At 32.8% G+C, this 9579-nt stretch overlaps 1 non-coding gene across 1 annotated transcript; it reads left to right on the forward strand.

The window, feature by feature from the left end:
* The first annotated feature begins 7368 nt into the window (after window positions 1-7368).
* On the forward strand, window positions 7369-7440 carry Trnaw-cca (transfer RNA tryptophan (anticodon CCA)). Its single transcript has one exon. It is a non-coding gene; the product is annotated as a tRNA-Trp (tRNA).
* Window positions 7441-9579: the final 2139 nt, after the last annotated feature.

Genomic DNA, 9579 nt, shown 5'->3' on the forward strand with positions numbered 1-9579 from the left:
TTCCCATTTTATACCATATTTCGATTATTTAAAAATTAATTCTATCGAAAAGAAAATATTAAATTATTTTGAATGTAAAATATATATTTATTTGAAATATAAGGAATAATCCAGCGACATTTTGCTGCTATAGTGGAACCATTTTCCTCCTTTTTCAAATAATGAAAATTATATTATTGCCATAAAAATATTAATAATCTAAAATAGAAGAAACATCCAAATATTTATATTAAAAAAAGGAATTTTCTATTTACAGCAATTAACTTTATCAACTGTATATAAACACGAAATATATAAAACCTAAAAAAAGTCTTAATTCATTAAATGCAGAACTTTTTCCTCCTGCGGTTCATTAGTTTTATTGTCACCAGGAAAAATATCTCACGATTTATTTAAAAATATACGCTTATGGAAAAAAAAGGAGATAAATTTTAAAAAACTTCTGGCTCTCATGCATTTGGGCAACTGAATTAATGATCAACTTTTTCAGGGCTTTCTCGTGAAAACCTTGAAGCAGTGGATTGTGAACAATTTTTACGATGTCTGGGAATTGATATATGCCTTTGAAACTAGCTCTTTATCCTATGAATATTTTAATGTCATTAACCTCGTTCAAAAAAAGTTCATCTTGGTTTCAAATGACTATCGATTTGAATAGAAATTTAATTCTATAGTATACGAAATTTCGGCTATATTATAATTGCAAGTATTTAGAAAAGTTTCCAATTTTTCCAAATTTCAAACAGAAAATTGAGGAATATTACTTTGAGGTAAATGAAATTGCGTAAAATTAAGTGAAGTGGTAATGCTTAAGAAAAAAGCACTGTTTTTGGTTTTAGTACTTAAATAAAAAAAGATGATAGTTTTGATATTGGAATAATTTCTATTTTCACATCTATTATTATTTTCTATGCCAAATAAATAATTAAAAAATTGGAAATGTCTGTTCTCTAACTTTCTCATATATCTTACAATATAAAGGGTACCAATTAATAACAATATGAAGTCAAGCTGTTTGTGTTGTCTATTTGGTATAAGCAATTTTTTATAAATTTCTCAATGTAGCCGGAAGGCCCATAGTATGTTTTCAGTTCACCAGATGGCATTGTATCAAAGCCATCGATCATTTGAAAGGGTCATGCCACAATTTCACAACATATATCTGGTACACTAAAAAATCTTTTCTGAATGACAGGATCATTGTTCTTGGAAAATTGCATCCAAATCTTTACTATTAATAAAGATGAATATGTGTCTGTGTATAGGCCCAGGCGCAACAAATTTGGTGCATATAAACTTTGGATTGTCGGAATTTGCGCCTCAGAGCTTTTTTTTTTAATTTTTAATTATTCTTTTAATTAATTAAAAATTAAGCTGAATTTTTGATTTTTTTCTACAATAACTTCCAAAATTATTATCGCACAAAAATGATTTTTACACCGTTTGAAAATGCAAACAAGTTGTTTGATCCAGAGTTATCATATTTGGTACACGTATATTTTGGAATGCAAAGAAACCACATTTCGGAATGTTCTTTAAAAAAAAATTTTTTATTAGAATTTTAATTAATTCAAATTAAACCAAATTTATATATTTTTCTAAGATAAATTATGAAAATATTACAGCACAAACTGATTTTTACATCATTGTAAACAAACAAACAAACAAAAAAATTATATTTTTAACGACACTAGTTTAGTTTAGTTATATTAACGTCCTGTTTTAAAGTAACACTAGGGCTAATTTGGGACGGACCTCGTCATTTTGTACTGTGGCCAGATGACGAGGGCGACACCAGAGCTGGCATCCTCCTCTCCACACCACGCCACACCAGTTTTAATGACACTATAATGTGATAATTGTGTAAAATTTCACATTTACATCAGAAATATTTGATTCCATCATTGTCTTAAAAATATAATCAAGCATCATTTTGTGTTGAATAGCATATAAGTCAGTAACAGCGCTTCTACCCGAACAGCTGTTTTGGTAAAATCGGATCGTTACTGGACTGCTAACCTAAAGGTCCCAAGTTCTATCCTCCCGCATTTCATACCTCTAAAATTTCAAAGAAATAGAAGCAATCAGTTCAAAATCAGACAGGTTGGATGACAGTTTTAATAATAATGAGTTTTTCGGACTCGCGGAGATCTGAAGCGCCGAGATTTATCAAACTTTCGAAGTCTATACTTTCTGTTTGAATACTTTCGTATAGGAGCAGATAAGAGTATATTCATTATTTTCGCAATGCACTTGGGTATCAATAAAGTAACTGAAAATATAAATAATTATTGTTGTAAAATGTATTAAAACAACCAAACAACAAAAAAATTATAATGAAATAAAATTCTGGATATAATACAGGATTATTATTATTACTTAATTTTTGAAACGCTAATTTCTTATGTGAAAAATTTAAATATTTCGATTAATATATAATTAAAAATTTAATTCTAATTAAAAATATTTCTTAGTAAGCACTACTATTCAAGAAGTAAATGCATGCCGAATTTGGTAACTCGTTGTCCATCGATATACCCAACAGAATCTTTTGAATAATTTTCCTGTCATGCATATAGGTTGGTTGATTGATGGAGTTTATTGGCGCAAGAACCATTTTTGATTAAACTGCTCCAAACGTACGGTAAAATTTAATCCTATTTTAAAAGTTACATTTTTTTTCTTTCTAAATTGCAACATTTTCCTGAACTTGTCAACCTGTAAAATCTACAAAAAGCAATAGCATAGTAAAACAGAAATTAAGAGTTATTTACGAATCAAATCGAAAAGTAAAAGCCAATCATTTTTAAAAAGGTAAAAAGGTGGGGGTGGGGAACTTTATGAAGAATATTTTTTAATTTGATTTGAGAAGTAGTGAAAGTAGCGAATTCGTTCATTGTTAAATTGTGGACATTCTATTAAGATCTGAAGAACCGTCATAGGACACTGACATACTGTACATCGGGGTGCGGGTTCCCCCAACAGCAAATGTTTATGTGTGAGCCGTGTGTGGCCAATTCTTAATCTGGTAAGAATGGTATCCAATTTTCTACTAGACAAACAAGGCCAACAATCAATTAAGTGTTTTATTGTTTTAAGTTTATTTGCCTCTGTAAGATCGCACTGGATTTGCCTGGGTTTGCCATGCATATAGGATGGTACAGTGTAAGGTAGTTTGCAGATTTATAAACATTATCATTCAAATTTAGTTTAGTTTAGTTATATTAATGACCCGTTTTTAAAGCAACACTACGGCTGTTTTGGGACGGACCTCGTAGTTTTTATGACAAGGTGGGTCAGATGACGAGGACGACACCTGAGTTGGGATCCCCTCTTCAAACTTCCACACCACACCAGCGGGACGACGTTTGGCTCCGACGGATTTAACGTTTACCAGACCCGCTTACAAGTACGGTTCTTCGGTGGAATTGGGTCTCGAATTTGAAACCCTCCGGTTACGAAGCCGAGACCTTACCAACGGCCCTCAATATCATTCAAACAAACTAGCTACAGTCCGATAAATTGCACAGAGAAAATTTTATTTCCTAGTTTCATTTTGGGGATTGTTATGTGTGAGAAAAGAAACACAATTTTATTAAATGCATAACAGGTTTTCGATGGAATGTCTATAGGTAAGCAAATAAATGAAAAAAAAATGTTTATAACTTTACTGCGTTGCCACTTACAGCTTTAAAAGGTTACAATATTGTTTATAGATTTAAATTCTATAAGTAAATGAAACAACTTTTGAGGCGTTTCAGGCTTACTTTATTATGTACGAAGAGAAAGTAATGTAATCGTCCAAAATTGTGTTAGAACTTCCAGATTTATACATTGTTTAGATCACTATGAGTCCGATTTTCCTCTCTCTCTGTCTGTCACTTGGTCTATGAATACGATAACTCAAAAATGCTTTGGACTAGACAGCTGAAATTTGGTATACGATATTTACAGGGAATTAGTAGATTTCTATAGTATTTTGTATGGAATCTATTCAGAAGAAGTTTTTATTCTAAATAGATTCCAGAGAAAATAGAGGAATATTTCGAGTCCAAAAAATATTACATCTGCAAAAATATTATATGCAATATTTCAGACGAAATATTATAGAAATATTACAAAATATTTCGATTGCAAGTGAGCAAGACAATTTCAAAACGCAAAGACCTAGAGAGATAAAATTTGGTTACACATTTTTAGTATTTAAAGTGTAGATTTTTGTTAAATTATGAACCAAATCAATATCGGATTGACAGTCTGTCTGTTTGCACGTTCTGTGCATATAAACGCGATGAGTCAAAAACTCAATGATTTAGATAACCATACAAGGCTACTTCGTCTCGCTTATTCATAAGGCAGACGGATTAAATCTGAATGAAAGGACAGTCGCGAAAGCAATGGCAGGAACTAAATTTGAGTCCTAATGGCTATCACCGGCCACGGTCCAAACTTTCCCCTACCTATAAGAAGCACGTCCCGCCATCGTAGGAGACAGCCGATCCCACACCATTACTGTATCGACCCAGGCAGCGAGAACCAAACACCAGGCTAGGAGTTTCTCACCCTTATATTTGATGTGCCCTCTGGCGGGAAGAATGGTTTAGACTGTGGAAATGTATTCAATTCCGCTTATGTGTTAGATTTTGATAACAAAATTTTTAGCAATTTATACGGCCTTATTTAAGGTCCTTAAATTTCAATAATATCTTTATTAAAAAGTAAACGAGAAAGTTTCAGAGAGACCATCCCTGCTAGCATTTATTGATAAAAAACTTTAAAAAAAGAATTGAATGAATAATTTTTTCAAAACAAAAATTTTCAGGAACAGGACAGTAATAGAACATAAGGGAATCCCCACCCCTCCTTCCTCGAAATAAAAATTTTGAACACATTCTATTTTCATATTTTTTTTATCAAATATTTCACCATTCTTCTGAAAATCCTGATTCTTCTAAAATATTTAATTTATGATTTTACATGTATCTCATCTCTTTATGCATCTTTCAGTACCTAAACATATACTAAAGCCATAAACTTTTAATATACATTTGAAACCATTGAATACGTTGTAGAAAATATACTTAAACACACACACACACACACACACACACACACACACACACACACACACACACACACACACACACACACACACACACACACACACACACACACACACACACACACACACACACACACACACACACACACACACACACACACACACACACACAACTATTTTTATCCGAATATTGAAATAAATCGCAAAGTCAATTGATCTTATAATAAATTCAAGTCATCTCACATCAAATAGTCTAACCCGCTGAATAGAAAAGTCAATGTAACACAGCAAGCAGTTCAACACACCGAACAGCCCATTTACATAAAATTCTCAAACCCATATCTTTATTTCAAAATGACCCCATAATCAGGCTTCTCAAAGGGCCTCGGACTCTTTTTAAAAGTTGTGAGTGATTTTAAAATATGGAAATTTCCGGTCATTGGGTTCATATAATTCAGTCTCGCGTTCGGAAACGTGATTCCAAGAGGCTATTCTTAGAAGAATGGTTGTTTTTTGAATGGACGTGAAATAATGTCTACCTCGTGTGAAATGTCACACAGGCATCCTACTCCCCTCCATAATTATTCACTAACATCAGACACTTCCTGTCTCCTTTGAATAAAATTTATTAATTTATCATGAAGTGAAATGGAGTGGGATTCTAATAATTAGATTGTTTGTTCATTAAATATTTACTTTCTATTATAAGAAATATAAAAAGTAAAAAACGTCAAAAGATTACAGCGCTGTCACCATGTAGAACATCCTGATTAGCGATACATTATATAAGGAACGTTTCTTGTTATTATCTCCTAGGAGTCAATATGATGAAGATGATGTCGTGTCCGCGTTACAACGGTAAGCTGGGTGCAGTAGCTTCTAAAGGTAACGGCCTCATAGCACCCGAGAGCAGAGCAGTCTGACTTCTAGCTCATATGAAGACGATACTCACACATTCGCTTGACCAGCCCCTTTATACAGGGGGGGGGGACATTCACACACCTCACAGAGAGAAGACAGGGTAAAGTCTCACTGGTGTGGCGTGGTGTGAAGAAGGGGGTGCCAGCTCCGGTGTCGTCCTCGTCATCTGACCGCGGTTCAAAATGACGAGGTCTGTCCCAAAATAGCCCTAGTGTTGCTTTACAACGGGACGTTATTATAACTAAACTAAACTAAACTAAACACAGGGTAAAGGACAACCAGGCCCGGGGCGCCCAGATCACGGGAAAGACGCGCTACCTCCAGGCCAGGATGCCGGTAGTCAAAATGATTTAATCATATTATGAATTCTACGAGACAACCTTATTGTTTGTCCTAGACAAGATAAGCAATATGAGTTATTTTGTAACTGGCAGATAAAATGTTAATGTTTTCTTTGGACATTTATTCCGAAGCAGGATTTTCACTTTCATTTTTATTTCCAGGTATATACGGGCCGCGGTGGCTCGGTGGTAAGGTCTCGGCTTCGGAACCGGAGGGTTTCAGGTTCGTGACCCGATTCCACCGAAGAACCGTCGTGTAAAGGGGTCTGTTGCACGTTAAATCCGTCATGACCAAACGTTCTCCCGCTGGTGTGATGTGGTGTGGTGTGGAGAGGGGGGTGCCAGCTCAGGTATCGTCCTCGTCATCTGACCGTGGTTCAAAATGACGAGGTCCGTCCCAAAATAGCCCTAGTGTTGCTTCAAACGGGACGTTAATATAACCAAACCAATCCAGGTATATACACTCCTTAATTTGCACCCGAATTAGTTTGTTGTAGACTGATTCAATTTAATTCATAATTTTAATCACATCAAAATAAAGAATGATATAAAAATTGCTTTTCATCGGTTAGGTTCTTAATCATTTAACAACTTAAAATATCAATAATCTGGTCGAACAAGCTGGTCGCCTCAGGCCTTCAAAATTATTAATAAAGCTAGCGAACGAGTATGAACTGAAAGGAATTAGTAATAATAATAATGAAGATTGGGACTCGATTCGGGATCTGAAGATTACGGGTTCAAGAACCGATGAATCCGAGACCGAAGTTTGGAGAATGATGAGCCATTATAGATACTGTTTTCATTTTCTAACCATGACTTTAAATTACGCATCTTAAGCTATTGTAGCTTTAAAAAGGTGATTCAATCTCAGTAATTGAACATTTAAAAATTAGTTTTTACCATTTTTCTTAATTTTAACTCACTCATTTATTACACTCATGTGAACATTTTTATCTTTATAATATTTTTTATTTATAAAATCCACTTCTTTTATTTAAAATACATCTACAAAAGATAGCTTACAATGTGAAATGCTCACAGGGCTCGGTGGCGCAACGGTAGCGCGTCTGACTCCAGATCAGAAGGTTGCGTGTTCAAATCACGTCCGGGTCAATTATTTTAGTGTCGAACTTTACTTTTATCTTAAACATGCAGCCATCCAGTTTCTATACAGTTTATTCTTATCCAAATTATTAATCCTTAACAGAACTAAAAGAATAAAATAGATGCGTTTTTATAAAAATATATTTTATCAAGCGGAACTTCTCAAAAGACAATCCAAATAAATTATTTAAACTCCTAAATCCACTGAAAGACAAAATTGCAAAAAGATTTTAGAGAAAGTGTCAGAGAGTAAAGCATAGTGAAAACCTCGTTTTAAATGTGAAAAAATCGAGAACTGATGCAATAATACATTTTCTTCATTATATTTTTAAAAATTTGAGATATTACCTTTCTTTTGTACTTAATCGTATACGAAATATATAAAGAAGAATTATTGTCGTAAAAAATGAGTTCAAATTACATACTCGGTTTTCTAGACTATATTAAACGCATCCCAGCGATTGATCACGAAAAAGTAAGCTTTACTAATAGACTCTTTACTATTATTCGTCAATGGGCTGCGGTTAATAATATGCAATTACCTATTTCCTATTTATTATTATAAAGTAGGTGTCTCTCATGTACGGGACTCTGAAAATAAAAATCTGAGCACTCTTGGCTTTCACTGGCGCAAGGTCAACAATCTTTTTGCGGGAATGAATCTCGCATAATCTCTAATACCTTTATTAGAGATTATGCGAGAAACTTCTGTGATTATTCGTTCTGTTTCACACTTTTTAATTTTCCATTTTATATCTGAGCACTATAATATAATTTAATAAAGTAATATAAACACTAATGCTTAAAAGGTATTTGTATTAAGCTATAAAAGGATTGCTTTTGACAGCTAAAGTCACCCAGTATTTTCAATGATAAAGAGAAAAGGACACATTTTACTTGACTAGTGCAAGATGTATTTGCACAATGCTACATGACTCTAAAATAACATCTTATTAAGTAATAGTGCATAATATTTTTTATTTTCAGATTAAGCAAACTTTTTTTTAAATAATATTTTAACCCTTTAAAGGGCCATTTTTTTTCTAGTCATATGATGTTAAAATATTTTTAGGCTTGAAATTAGAATAAGAAAAGGGATTCATTCAGCTTATTAGATAAATTAAATTAAATTAATTAATTAATTTGGTTAATTAATAATTAAGTAACAAATCAAGACACATCATTTTGTCTGAGATAAAGAACTGAAGCCTCTAAGATTCTGACTTACTAAAAAAATGTGTCAGAAATGATGCCAACCAACATAATTTTATACAAAGATTGATAAATTTGGTGGGAAGCATATTTCCCATGCTCCTAGAAAGGGTTAACTTATCAAATTATATATTACATATATTATATATTTTTATAATTTATATAATAATATTTAATATAATATTTATATTTTAATAACATTTACTTTTTTATAACTTTTTATAAATTATAATTATATTTTATATATATTTTAAAAAATATATGAAATATATTTTTTATATAATATAATTTTTAGTTTAAGTAACCTTAAGCTGGCAGGCATAAATAATATTTAATATTTTTCTAAATAGTATTTAAATAAAAAAAAAAATATTTTATATTATTAAATTCTATGCTTTTTTTCGCTGCCCCATATTAAGCCATCACTCTCTAAAATAATATTATATTTCATTATGTAATATTTTATATTTCTTATTCATTGACATCATATTAGTATGTAATCGAATTTTAAAACGATTCGAAACTGCAGCATCCCGTAACTCCACAGAATACATATTGTCCAGATAATTCTTTTTTAAAAGAACAATCTTCTGTGATGGGCACGCTTTAGTTCTAAATGACCAGTGGTATGAAAAACATCGCCAATCCACACTCCATCATCCAAGAGGGTTTAAAGGCGGTCACCACTGGGATGGACACGCACGACAACACCCGCTCCCCTCCGAGCGCCTTCTGGAAAAGGAACTTTTTTTAGAAATTCGGCCACTTGGACAAGAGAAAAGATAGTTTATTTTGATGTTCTTATTGTTGTCGGAAATCGTAATGCGTGAGAAGGCAGACGACTTTTTCGCACGGTAAGCCCCTGTGGCTTGACTGATAGAGCAAGAGTGGTATAAATAGGAGGACAACTCCGTCCTTCGGTGTCACACGATTTTT

The sequence above is a fragment of the Argiope bruennichi genome, chromosome 7 (assembly GCF_947563725.1).
Source record: "Argiope bruennichi chromosome 7, qqArgBrue1.1, whole genome shotgun sequence".
Lineage (NCBI taxonomy): Eukaryota > Metazoa > Arthropoda > Arachnida > Araneae > Araneidae > Argiope > Argiope bruennichi.